This window comes from Mytilus californianus, unplaced genomic scaffold (genome assembly GCF_021869535.1).
Source record: "Mytilus californianus isolate M0D057914Y unplaced genomic scaffold, xbMytCali1.0.p SCAF_23, whole genome shotgun sequence".
NCBI lineage: Eukaryota > Metazoa > Mollusca > Bivalvia > Mytilida > Mytilidae > Mytilus > Mytilus californianus.
The window spans coordinates 747,634-761,986 of NW_026262672.1; positions in this window are offsets into that span (position 1 = coordinate 747,634).

Consider the following 14,353-nt stretch of genomic DNA (forward strand, 5'->3'; position numbering starts at 1 on the left):
AAACGGACGCCCCACTTTGACGAGGGTTTTACCGCCGGTCGGAGGAAGACCAATGGTGACCATACTTCTATTCCCCAGTCACCCTTGGGGACCAAATGGAAGAAGAAGAAGAAGACACTTGTTTAAGACGTGTCAGATGGAACTGTAATTACCATCACTGCATATTGTACAAGTGGACACTTGATTGTAAAATTGAGCTCACACAAATTTTTAGCAAGAACCTGTTAGTAAGTAACACTTTTTGTAGGGTAAACAGCCTCTCATCACAATTTGCAGAATTTTCAGCTTCAATTATTTCTCACATTTACAATAAAATTTAAAGGCAATGTTTAATGCCTGTTATTGAACACACGTGGACATTATTACCTGAAGTGCAGTTGGAAAAAAATTAAAACCGATATCGCTAGTAACGGTTAGCAGAAAGTAAAATAACAAGTATACCAAACTCCGAGGAAATTCAAAACGAAAAGTCCGTAATCAAATGGCAAAATCAAAAGCCCAAGCACATCAAACGAATGGTGAAGCATATGATTGGAGGTGTGATTCATTAGGCTTGAGTTCGAAAGATTGTACCTATTCATTCTTTGATATTGAAACCCAACGCATTGTTATATTTGTTGTGACTAAGGTAACTGAAACTGTCATCTTTTAAAGTAATGAATATTGCGGGATCCCGAAAATGCATGACTCGTCTTTTTCGACATTAGGGTTAAGGATTGAAGAAATTGTTAACCACAGATCGGCATGTTCATATACGATGCATTATGAAGATGGAATTTCCAGAAGTGTCACATGAGTTCGATGTTTGGAATTTGTGAACAATAATAAAAATCATGTGATACAGAAGTGGATAAAAATCTGAACCGAGGGCTTACATAGGCTTGGCCTGTTAACAAATGCAATTCTTTTTTTTTCTAATCAAGTATTGTCCAAATTAAACATGAACAACAGTGCTATTGGACATAAAATTTAAAGAACACACAGATGCAGAGCAAATTTCATCCAGAATAGATCAAAGGGTTAAGAGTTAAAAACATTCGATCATTGATGGAATGATTGACATAAATCGTTCAGACATACCATATGAAACAGGACTAGGACGTATATCAAGGCAATCCATATGTTGATGATACATGTATTTAAATGTGTAAAGTTTGGGAACAATCTTTAATCAGGATTGATTGTTGGTTGCTTAACGTCCAGTGGCAAATGTTTCATGCATGTTCAAAACTAAAAGAAATCAAGATTAAATACAATAGGTAGGTCCGGTAAGAGGTCAAATGGGTTGCAGGTCGGGAAATTGTGGACTACCACGGGAAAATGAGGGCATATCGGATAAGGACATGAATTTAGCCTTGCAACAGGCCACCTGCGGATTCTTCAAAGAGTTGTTGCATGGGTTCTGAAGTCACAGATGCGTATCAACATCAACTTAATCACAAGTTCCTGACATAAGTTTAGTAATCAAATTTCATTTGAAAAGCCTAGTGTTAATTATCAGCATGGTATAATGTTTATTTTTTTTAACCGGTTCTTCTTTAGAAAACTGTTGAAAAATTTGCATTTACATTGTATAGCTACAGTTTATTTATATTTTAGGTAGAAGAAATATCTATGCTAATTGATAAAAGAATAGTTGCCAAAGTTGAGGATTATGTAACTGAGGGATACCTATCAGCTTCATGTATCCTCATTATATTGGACATATCCGTTGGAAAACAACTTTTTGCAGGACATAGATCACAATCTTGGACAACAGACGATTTTTTGCCCAACCAGAAAGACGTGTCAAATTTAATATATTCAACTGGGCTAAGGACAGTCAAGTCAAGAAAATTTAGTTGCATGTGTTGAGGAATGGAGACGGGAAAACCCAGATGATTTGATTAGGTTTTATTTAGTCCATCAGACGATACATCAAGACTTGTTTATCTACCAATAAAGACAACAGAGGAGACTGCTTCAACGATATTGCAATGATATGCTACTTATAGGACCTCAAAGTACTCTGTTCCTTTTTTTCATTGTGTCAAAACAAACATGGACTATGCTGTTGTTGCTGTTTTTTCCAGCCAATATGAAGACATCAAAACCATAGCCGCAGCTTAAGGAAGATTAAAGGAATGGAATTCTGAGCAAAACTTTACAAAACCCGATTTTCACAACAAAAAAAAAGTTTAAATCAGACAGAACTACTTATTATAGTGACAATAGAAATAAGTAGACTACAGTATTATCTTCTCATTCCGGAAATCAAAAAAATTGCCTTATTCTTAAATGTATGTTAAGTATTGAAATGTTACTAGTATCATTTGTTATATTTATTTATTGGAAAACTAGATTGAAAAATAGGATGACATGGAAAAGTTAAATCAGGACGAAGCAGTTCTCATTACCATAGAATCTGCAGGAATAAGTCTGAGGATATCTGCAACATCCAAGCTTACTATTTCCATAGCCTTTGGAGCCTATTTATTTTGGAAATGACTGCCAAAAAAACCATCTTAGACCAGTTTTGGGAAGGTGCATTTTACTGGACAATAAGCCATTGCTATATTCTGTTTCACAAAAGCAACATCTCCAAGAAATTATTTTTGAAGAAAAGTTATTCAGAGGCTGTCAGTGGAATATCGGAAGAAAAAAAGAAAAGTTACAAGTTTAATTTTTTTTATATGGTTTAATTATGATATTGGTTTATCATTGTCTTCCATATTGTGAGATTTCGTAGTTTGTAGTTACGCTAGTTTTACAACAGATTGGGAGTGCACAGAATAAAATTAATAAAAATCTGTAACAAGTTACTCATCAAGTAAATCAGCTATAATCAGAAAAAAGGCACAATTAGAGACAACAAAGACAAAAAAAAAACAAGTACACAGAACAACAAACTAACATTATGATACAAAAACCAAGCCATTGTTCCATTACTAAACCGTCGATTCTACTTACTAGTTCACTATTAAACCTGGTAACAAATTGTTCAAATAAGGACTTTGAAAATAATGGAATTAATTACTCTTGGAGTGTCTTTAGTCTGATGGCTTGACTGTTTTAAGGAATGCTCCTGGAACAGTGTTTCGGGTGACTTTTCGGAGAGAGAAACTAATTCATCAAGTATTTTTTGTGTGGAGATCAGTTGTCATGACCCCGATTTTTACAAATGTGGTAGTGTCGAGAAAAGCAATTTTCTCGATTGATTTAGAGATATTGCGTGAATGTATTAAATATAACAACTATTTTTCTAACACTCATTTTAAAATGTGTTAGAGTTGCATTCTAAGGCATTTATATAATTTAATTAAGTAACTGCATCAGTTCATTTTCAAACTGATCCACGCCTAGAGAGATTTAATTTTGCTTGTTGCTATTTTTAGACATATATGTTGATAAGACAAAGAGAAATAATTTTGTTGTTCCTTGTACTTTTTTAGATATAAGGACAAGCGACCAAAAAGCTATTTTGTCGTTCCTTGTCTGTTGGGGAGAAAATGTTCAATGTTCATCAGGCAAGACATACATGTACCATAACAGTCCGCTTCTCTTCGACAAATTACTAGTATACGGTCCACTTACTCGTCAAAGAAAAGATATCTCTCAAAGTTTGCAACCACAAACGCAAAATCATGCAGTGTATTTTGAAATTAAGCTCTTAATTAAGCTCACCTGCAGCATTTGGTGGGTTTATTTCACCTCTAGGTTGCGCCATAAGAGGAGTAATTTGCTAGTACTATTTAAAAAAAAACATTTCAAATTCGTCAGTGATCGTTCTCAAAGTTTGAAACCAAAACGCGAAATTATAGGGTGTATTTTTAAATTATATTGGCTTGAAACAAATTCTGACAAAATATTCAGTACAAATGTCAACATATATGAATATGCAGATTATACGCTTCTTAATTGGTTTATTTCTGGTGTTGATTCTATAGATCTGACTTTTTTTGTTTTATTTCCCCTTTTTCAAAAATAACGGCGCATCAATAAGTCTGTTTAGTTCATTATATTGACTGGAAAAGATCGTCTCAATATTCTGATTTCGTATTTCGTTACCAAGGTAGTATCGTATACTCGCAACATCGAGCCCAAACTGTGAAAACGTTTTTGATATGACAGTTTATAAGTTTTACTTTTTAAAGGATGATTTTATTGCTTTCTTGGTAGTTTAATAGAAATTTGTCGAACAGCTTCAAACCTCAATTGTTCAAATTTAATTCTAGCTGTAGCATACAACCTTTAAACTAGTTCTAAGTTCATCTCATTAAATGCCGCAGAAATTGGTTGCCTTGAAAATGGATCATTGATGAATGCAATCAATTTTCTATAGCTTGTGGTGTTTCAAGGTTTGCAGATATCAATATCTTGTGGAAAATTCCTTGAAATTTTGAAGAAAATAATTTCCTCCAATGCAAAGTTCAATCACTAGTGGTAACATACTGTCGTCCAAATCGTGCTTCTAGAATCTCTAGGATGGGATGGTAGCGAAACAGTTCAGTTCTGTTTTTTGTTTTTGAAGAAAAGCACGCTTTTCTGAATGAACCGTCACACGTCTTGTACGGAGCCTGCAAAGAAATGAATAATAAGGCTGTCCACACCTGCTGATGTTACAATGCTGACAACTCTTCATTTTCTTTCATATCAGACAACTAATCAACCTGTGCCATTTCTGCTTCTCCTTTTCTTGGTGTGACATATGTCTGAAGAAGCCTGATTTGGAAAAGTATGCTCAGAGGAGTTGTATGTACAAGAGCATTGATCTAGCTTGTGACTAGTAAAATTTTGTAGAAACAATTCATTATCTATGTCCAAAACAACGTATCTTGTAATGTTCAGGTTTTTAACATTTCGGGAAAGAAAGTTACTTCTGCTCACTGAAAAAGTAAGTCTTATTATCCCCTTATCTGTCTGGTTCCCATGATGGTTCCGAACTGTCGGTTAAAAAAAACGTTTATTTATATATATATATCACCATCTGAATCTATGTTCCTCGATAAAGAAATGATGTCAAAACAAAAAAAATCTACTTTATCATTTGATGATAAATACAGTAGTACTTTGTTTGTAACATCAGCAAGTAAAATATTTCTCGGACCTACCATAAATACAATAACAGGAAATCATTTTATTGGTCTGCCACCTGCTGATGACTTCAAAGTTATCAGCAGTTGTGGAGTTATGGTTATAATCCTTTTATTGAGTATACATGTACTAATCTGAGACAATTGAACTACTGGTCAAGGCTAGGTTATAAGAATGTGAGGATTGGCAAGTCTTAGCAAGGTAAACATATTAGATTGTCAGTGTTAAATTTGTACCACAAAAAGGTGAGGTAGTTTCTGTTAGTCAATAATCATAAGTATCCTCTTGGTATTTCTTTTTCAGAATCAACTTATTTAAGTTACTAAGATATCTTTAACCATAGAATTTAATAATATAAATGTTTTCTATTCTGCCTCGTCATGCTCATGGGTTATTACAATTTAGTTACTTTCTATGTTTTTGGGGTATTTAAAAGGGTTCCTTACTTTGAACTGAGGGAACTTGACAACAACTTTAACTTTGATGAAAGCAGGACAATCCATCTTTTATGTATTCTGGATCATACGCTTCCTTTTTCGACTTCCATAGCTGTGGTCCTCATTCTGTAAGAAATATCCAAATCTGAGTTTTCGTTTATAAGCTAGTGTCTTCTAATTTTTCTGACCCCCAAGGGTGACTGGGGAATAGAAGTATGGTCACCATTGGTCTTCCTCCGACCGGCAGTAAAACCCTTGCTAAAGTGGGGCGTCCGTTTGCTGTGCGGGATGTACAAATTTGCAGCCACGTCCGGTCAGAATGGGGACGTTAAATCCGATGCCTCGTGTAAAGAGAGTGCCACGCTTTGCACGTTAAGAACCCTTGCAACAACTCTTTGAGGGGTCCGTAGGTTACCTGCTGCAAGGCTAAATTTCTGTCCCTATCCAATATACCCTCATTTCCCGTGGCACACTAAATTTCTCCGACCTTAATCCCGGACGCCCCTATTACAGAACCTACCTATTGTATTGATTGTTAATTTGTTCTCGTCCTGAATATGCATGAAATATTTGCCACTGGACGTTAAGCAACTAACAATCAATCAATCTTTCCGTTATTTTTCACTTTGGAGGTGTTCCGTACAACGAATTTTTAGTTTTTAAGTGCCTGCGCCAACGTGACCCAGGAACTTTTTTATTCCAATGTCATAATCATTGTTTTTTCTATCTAAATCGCCATAATTTTCTCCGGGTCACGTAGGCGCACGCTAATAAATTTTAGGAAACACAGGCCAAAAATCGTAATTTTTCCTACTTTTGGCGTTTTTGATGCCCTTTTACCCCCTCACCTCACCCAATTGCTGAAATTAATGGTTTTGAAGTTCCTCCAAACAAACTTCAAACCTTAGGGAATATTTTAACATGATAAGTAGCTTTCCAAAACAAAATTTGAAAAATGAGAAAATAGGGGGTCCAAAACAGGGGCTTATCGTACCTTGTCCTTTACCGAGTCAGTACTTTTTCTGAGTCTATTGAAAATGGAAGATACGTCTCGTAAATAGGCCGTATTTTGTCTGGACGTTTCATTATTGCTTTTAGAGTTTCTTCTAGTGCATCAAAATATGACTGCACATTTGCTTATGGCGGATAGCTGCTGTCGCCCCCGGTTTATGATGGGTAATGCATCTGGAAATCTTTTTTTGCGTAGTCTGGGACACTTCTCAGATGGGATCTTAAGTTTTGTATACGATCCCTCTTTTTTTTAAGCCAGAAGCCAAACCCAATACCCAGAAATGCACATTTAACATAATAGTCGACAAGCTTTCCCTCGTTATCTTCGTCAAACATGGGGACTCTTTCCGTCCAATGCATCTAAATCAATTCTGCATGACACTATGTCAGTGTTGACTTTAGTATGTTATACATGCAAGATTCTTTTCTTATGGACACGTTATTATCACGTATTTCCCCATGGGCCTCCTGCATGGCATCTTTGATCCAAACTTTCTTTTTTTTTTTACTCCAGTGTTTCATTCCATCTACCCATACAAAAGATATAACTATTTTCATCTACCAAACAATTTGAAACGCAAATGATTTGATGATAAATACAGTAGTACTTTGTTTGTAACATCAGCAAGTAAAATATTTCTCGGACCTACCATAAATACAATAACAGGAAATCATTTTATTGGTCTGCCAGCTGCTGATGACTTCAAAGTTATCAGCAGTTGTGGAGTTATGGTTATAATCCTTTTATTGAGTATACATGTACTAATCTGAGACAATTGAACTACTGGTCAAGGCTAGGTTATAAGAATGTGAGGATTGGCAAGTCTTAGCAAGGTAAACATATTAGATTGTCAGTGTTAAATTTGTACCACAAAAAGGTGAGGTAGTTTCTGTTAGTCAATAATCATAAGTATCCTCTTGGTATTTCTTTTTCAGAATCAACTTATTTAAGTTACTAAGATATCTTTAACCATAGAATTTAATAATATAAATGTTTTCTATTCTGCCTCGTCATGCTCATGGGTTATTACAATTTAGTTACTTTCTATGTTTTTGGGGTATTTAAAAGGGTTCCTTACTTTGAACTGAGGGAACTTGACAACAACTTTAACTTTGATGAAAGCAGGACAATCCATCTTTTATGTATTCTGGATCATACGCTTCCTTTTTCGACTTCCATAGCTGTGGTCCTCATTCTGTAAGAAATATCCAAATCTGAGTTTTCGTTTATAAGCTAGTGTCTTCTAATTTTTCTGACCCCCAAGGGTGACTGGGGAATAGAAGTATGGTCACCATTGGTCTTCCTCCGACCGGCAGTAAAACCCTTGCTAAAGTGGGGCGTCCGTTTGCTGTGCGGGATGTACAAATTTGCAGCCACGTCCGGTCAGAATGGGGACGTTAAATCCGATGCCTCGTGTAAAGAGAGTGCCACGCTCTTTGCACGTTAAGAACCCTTGCAACAACTCTTTGAGGGGTCCGTAGGTTACCTGCTGCAAGGCTAAATTTCTGTCCCTATCCAATATACCCTCATTTCCCGTGGCACACTAAATTTCTCCGACCTTAATCCCGGACGCCCCTATTACAGAACCTACCTATTGTATTGATTGTTAATTTGTTCTCGTCCTGAATATGCATGAAATATTTGCCACTGGACGTTAAGCAACTAACAATCAATCAATCTTTCCGTTATTTTTCACTTTGGAGGTGTTCCGTACAACGAATTTTTAGTTTTTAAGTGCCTGCGCCAACGTGACCCAGGAACTTTTTTATTCCAATGTCATAATCATTGTTTTTTCTATCTAAATCGCCATAATTTTCTCCGGGTCACGTAGGCGCACGCTAATAAATTTTAGGAAACACAGGCCAAAAATCGTAATTTTTCCTACTTTTGGCGTTTTTGATGCCCTTTTACCCCCTCACCTCACCCAATTGCTAAAATTAATGGTTTTGAAGTTCCTCCAAACAAACTTCAAACCTTAGGGAATATTTTAACATGATAAGTAGCTTTCCAAAACAAAATTTGAAAAATGAGAAAATAGGGGGTCCAAAACAGGGGCTTATCGTACCTTGTCCTTTACCGAGTCAGTACTTTTTCTGAGTCTATTGAAAATGGAAGATACGTCTCGTAAATAGGCCGTATTTTGTCTGGACGTTTCATTATTGCTTTTAGAGTTTCTTCTAGTGCATCAAAATATGACTGCACATTTGCTTATGGCGGATAGCTGCTGTCGTCCCCGGTTTATGATGGGTAATGCATCTGGAAATCTTTTTTTGCGTAGTCTGGGACACTTCTCAGATGGGATCTTAAGTTTTGTATACGATCCCTCTTTTTTTTAAGCCAGAAGCCAAACCCAATACCCAGAAATGCACATTTAACATAATAGTCGACAAGCTTTCCCTCGTTATCTTCGTCAAACATGGGGACTCTTTCCGTCCAATGCATCTAAATCAATTCTGCATGACACTATGTCAGTGTTGACTTTAGTATGTTATACATGCAAGATTCTTTTCTTATGGACACGTTATTATCACGTATTTCCCCATGGGCCTCCTGCATGGCATCTTTGATCCAAACTTTCTTTTTTTTTTTACTCCAGTGTTTCATTCCATCTACCCATACAAAAGATATAACTATTTTCATCTACCAAACAATTTGAAACGCAAATGATTTAAAAAAAACAAACCTTAAATTTATCACGAATAATTTAATACACGAGGGTAATACACTGGACGTTAAGCAACCAACAATCAATCAATCAATAAATTAAAGACAATTACAAATGACATTACTCGACAAAATAGAGTGTCCGATCTGTGTAAAAAAAAACTAGCAGAAGCATACAGTACAATAGTTGAAAGCTTAGTAGTTATCAACAACTTAGCAAGGGAACTAGTGATAAGGAGCGTTTTAAATGGGCTTTCTTTTATTTGAAATATGAATTTTGACTAAAAGAGTTCATTTTGTTTACTTCCGATTTCTTTCATACAATGGTACATACAAGCATTGGTATTTATCTATGTCATGAACATTCCCATACATTCACTTTCATATAAACTTTTATGACTTATACTAGAGAATAATAGTTATCAAAAGTACCAGGATTATAATTTAATACGTCAGACGCGCGTTTCGTCTACATAAGACGCTCAGATCAAAATAGTTATAAAGCCAAACAAGTACAAAGTTGAAGAGCATTGAGGACCCAAAATTCCAAAAGGTTGTGCCAAATATGGCTTAGGTAATCTATTCCTGGGATAAGAAAATCCTTAGTTTTTCGAAAAATTCAAAGTTTTGTAACAGGAAATTTATAAAAATGAATAAGTTATGGCACTGAATACTGGAAAGGAACATTTAAGAGCAATTCTCTGTAACCACCAAAATCCAATGGCACACACCAAACCAAAATGCCCCATATTTGATGTAATTGTGTTTAGTAGGCTAAGACGAGAAAAAAATTATGTTACACAAAAATGATATGTTTTGTCGTTTCCATGGTAACTGAGTCTGAACATGTCACAATGTGGAATAATGGCCTGAGATCCAATTTGCAGAAATTACTGTTGCTGTGTACATGTTGAACACAAAAAAGCACCTCACTATCAATATCTACTACAACTTATTATGAAATAAAGAAAAATTCTTTAAAAACTGAGAATACATTAATTGTATACTTGATTTTTCCTAAAGAAAGTAGTCTTCATCAGCTATTTCTATTCTCAGATTTCAAGAAAAGCCAGCCATTTCAAATTAATCATAAATATATTTGAATTGAGCATTATACTGTTAATAATAAATAAAACAAACATTAATGGGCAAATGAATCCCTACTAAAATATTTCATTGTAACTATGGTAAACAATGAGCGTTTGTTGTGATATTTTTGGTTATTGGGCCCACCAAATTACCTCCCTTTTAGGAGGTCTTTTGTTGCAGGCTTACAAAAAAAGAAAGTTGAATGGAGGGAGAATCAAAAATTGCCTAAATATTTTCTGGTGGGTAGATATAACCATGTGCACTGTGAATGACTATTTGAAGCACAATGATATATGCAATGGTGACATTTTCCCACTGAAATCCTTTTCCAACCATGAAAAAATATGTATTTTGTCTGAGTGTTCTTTGACTTTGTTGCAATCTGGTTACACGGACAAGCTAACAATCTGCAATACACATAAAGAAATTTGTGCGGAGAAGTTAAAAAGGAGAAGAAAAAGGCAGACATGTGGTATTTCTGCAGTCAATCCATTGATTTGCTGCCACACCTCTTCAAAAGCTGGTGATCGCCATGTCAGTGTGGAGATGCACACCAATATTGCCAGGAGTACAGGTGTTTTCATTCCTGTTGGGACACGTTAGTATATACTATAGTCAGCAATTATCGAATCAACAAAAAAAATAATAAGTTTGATTCAGAATGTGAGAGAAAAAATAATCTGGTCAGCAAGGGAAGAAAAAAAGAAAAGAATTAAATTTGAAAAAAATATTGTCATGCCGCGTCCCAAAGAACATTCTGACAAGAAATAAAACTGACCTCCCTTTTTCAAGTTAAATGGTCCTTCCAATATGGCAATAACCCTCTCTCAGAATACTTTTTTCTTCCTTTGCTGACCAGAATATTTTTCCCCACACTTCAGAATCAAAATCCGTTTTTCAGAGAGAAAAAAAACATGCCCGCCTCCCTTTTCCAAGTTAAATGGTTGGTTCCTTATAATTCTGGCAGGCCCTTAAAAAAGAATATGTTTGCCGTAATGTTTAAGGCCTTCTAGGCCTTGTAAGGAAGTATATCTAGGAACCTTTCCATACTGTTCAGTGTTGTAAAAATATGCCCACTTGATATGGAGTTGGCAGTGTCTGCTCGTACCCGCATGCGGGTACTCTTAGCCAAATTGGCTTTCATTGGCTATGCTTACCTGCAACGGATTTTATAATAAACTGTCACATCATTCGGAATGAAACGTGAAAGATACACGAAAATTATCGGTTATTTCCTGATTTTGCGAATTCAGTGAAGTTATAATGACAAATAATATTTTTTAATTTGTATTAAATGTATTAGTTTAATTAGAAATTAAATGTAAATGCACATTAATAGACTAAAATTATACTAAATTTGAATAAATACTAGAACACACCCGCGAAATCATGGGTATTTAGAGCTTGGTTGAAAGTATGTAAACTGTTGTAGGATGATTTTTTGTAAAGATTTTATGTCTAGAGAATTTCAGAAAAGGTATAAAACTGAGTCATAGGCACTTGGAGACAGGACAATTATTTTAAGCCCTCTCGCTTTTTCCAAAGTCCGTTATTTTTTTGCTATCTGTTAAATTCCATGATTTTCGCGTTTCTGTATACTAAAAACATACATACAATATAAATAAAATGTGTTTGCTATTAACTATCAATTCCAAGTTTCTTCTCCACGGCGATCACTGCTTTATTATATAGAGAGTCTCTATATATTATAGGATTATAATCATAGTATACATAAAGAATAACGCGAAACTGAATAATCATAATAATGGATTATAATGGTACCTATAGGACACAGAGGCATGCTGATTAATTTATTGGGGAAGAAAGAGAAGCGACACACAAAATGAGGTCTTCTCGTTTAATAGTATAGATATGTTAAAAAACTCGAGTTTGAAAGTTATTTTCTAATATAATTCGAAACCAGAAACAAAAATTTTAATATATCTAAAACGACTAAAAATAAAGTTTGAGTGTGTACACAATTTAAATCAATACTATAAAATTCCATACAATCTAAAACTAGATGCATTTGATAATTATGTACAAATGTATCCATTCAGAACTCTGGATTTATTGTTTGCTACTTCTTCTGTTGCACCTGAAATATGATAGAATATTTCAGGTCTTCATATATAGGTTAAAATGAAAATTAAGTGTTATGTATGATGGATAAATTTATTTGAATTAATAAATGACAATCTATTTTATTTATGATCATTTATGCTCAGAACTTGAAATGTTCTTATTTTGTTTTCTCACTTGCTTGTAATGCCTTTTTAATTTGATTCTCTTCTAAAAAAATATCGTATATTCCATTATTACATTATATCAATAATTATAGTTAATATTATTTAAAAACTAACCAGGAGCGTCTCTACGAAAGCGTATTATGGATGTAGAAAAAATAAAATCGGTTTTGAACTTTTTTTTTCAAAGTCGAAATTTTGACATTTCAAATCTTAAAATCTCTGTGAGTAATAATTTAGTTTTCACTTATTGCGATAATTTCTTGATTGAATCAAATTGTATTCCAAAATCGAGGAAATTAAATTATAAAACCTGAGGCGGGAAAGCGTAGCCTAATAAGGCAATTTGCGGTTGGTGCTATCAAGATATTTACTATGATAAATATTTGAATAAGGTGATTTCATAAAAAGAAACAAAATCTCACATTTTTATTAATTCTATCAGAAGCTCAAGCATAACAAATCGCCCCACTGGCAAATCGCCCCACTTGCGAAAAGGGCATAATCCTGTTAAATTTAATCCTGCCAACTGGCACCACTTAAAGAAAAAATGTTAAATCTAGATGAATATATAATTTTCAGGTCTGCTAACTCGCCCCATTTAAATGAAAACTATTATCGTAGAATTGTTTATGGTTTGACAAAAATGAGAAATTTGGTGGCATGGTTTTAAAAATTTTTAAAAAGTAAAGTAGCCTTCTTTTTTAGCTTCGGTCCCCATGTGAGCTTATGCATGTTATGCCATCACTTTGCGTCCGTCGTCGTAAACTATTTAAAAAATCTTCTCCTCTGAAACTACTGGGCCAAATACCTTCAAACTTTAACTAAATGTTCCTTAGGGTATCTAGTTTATAAATTGTATCCGAAGTTTTGATCCATCGACAAACATGGCAGCCATGGCTAAAAATAGAACATAGGGGTCAAATGCAATTTTTGGCTTATATCTCAAAAACTAAAGCTTTTAGAGCAAATCTGACATTGGGTAAAATTGTTCAATTGGTCAAGATCTATCAGCTCTGAAATTTTCAGACGAATCGAACAACCCATTGTTGGGTTGCTGCCACCGAATTGGTAGTTTTTACAAAATTTTGCAGTTTTTTGTTATTATTTATAATATTATTATAGATATATATATAAACTGTAAGCAGCAATAATGTTCAGCAAAGTAAGATCTACAAAAAAGTTAATATGACCATAATTGTCAATTGACCCCTTAAGGAGTTATTGCCCTTTAAAGACAATTTTACACAATTTGTTCATCAAGTTTGCTAACATTTAAAAATCTTCTCCTCTGAAATACAGGTGAGCGATTCAGGCTCTTGAGAGCCTCTTGTTATATTTGTCATGCATTTACTATGTCTACTGTGTATCCTTGTGCTTTTCTGTGATGCTCACATGAGTCATGAGTTAGCTTTCTTAATTAATCGTGGTTTTATCTATCCCAGTAGTTCTGTCATGAGTGGGGCAAATCGGCAGACCTTATTTCAACGGGATTTTACACCTTTTCATAAGTAGGACAAGTTATCCAACCTATTTTCAATGGGATTTTAACCTTTTTCATAAGTGGGGTGAGTTGGTAACCAAGAGTGGGACAATTTTTTAGATGGTGGGGCAAGTTGTTGAAAAAGTGGGGCGATTAGGTGTGGGGCGATTTGTCATGGATTCCTTCTATCATTAAAGAAAGCCATTGAAGTCCAGTCACACTGTTTGTCCGTCCATCCTTTTTGTATTGTACTGTAAAAGAACAGAGGGTTTGTATGCATGCTGTAAAAATGACACTTCTGTCCAACACAATTGAATATAAATGTAGTGTTTATATATCATGTATATAA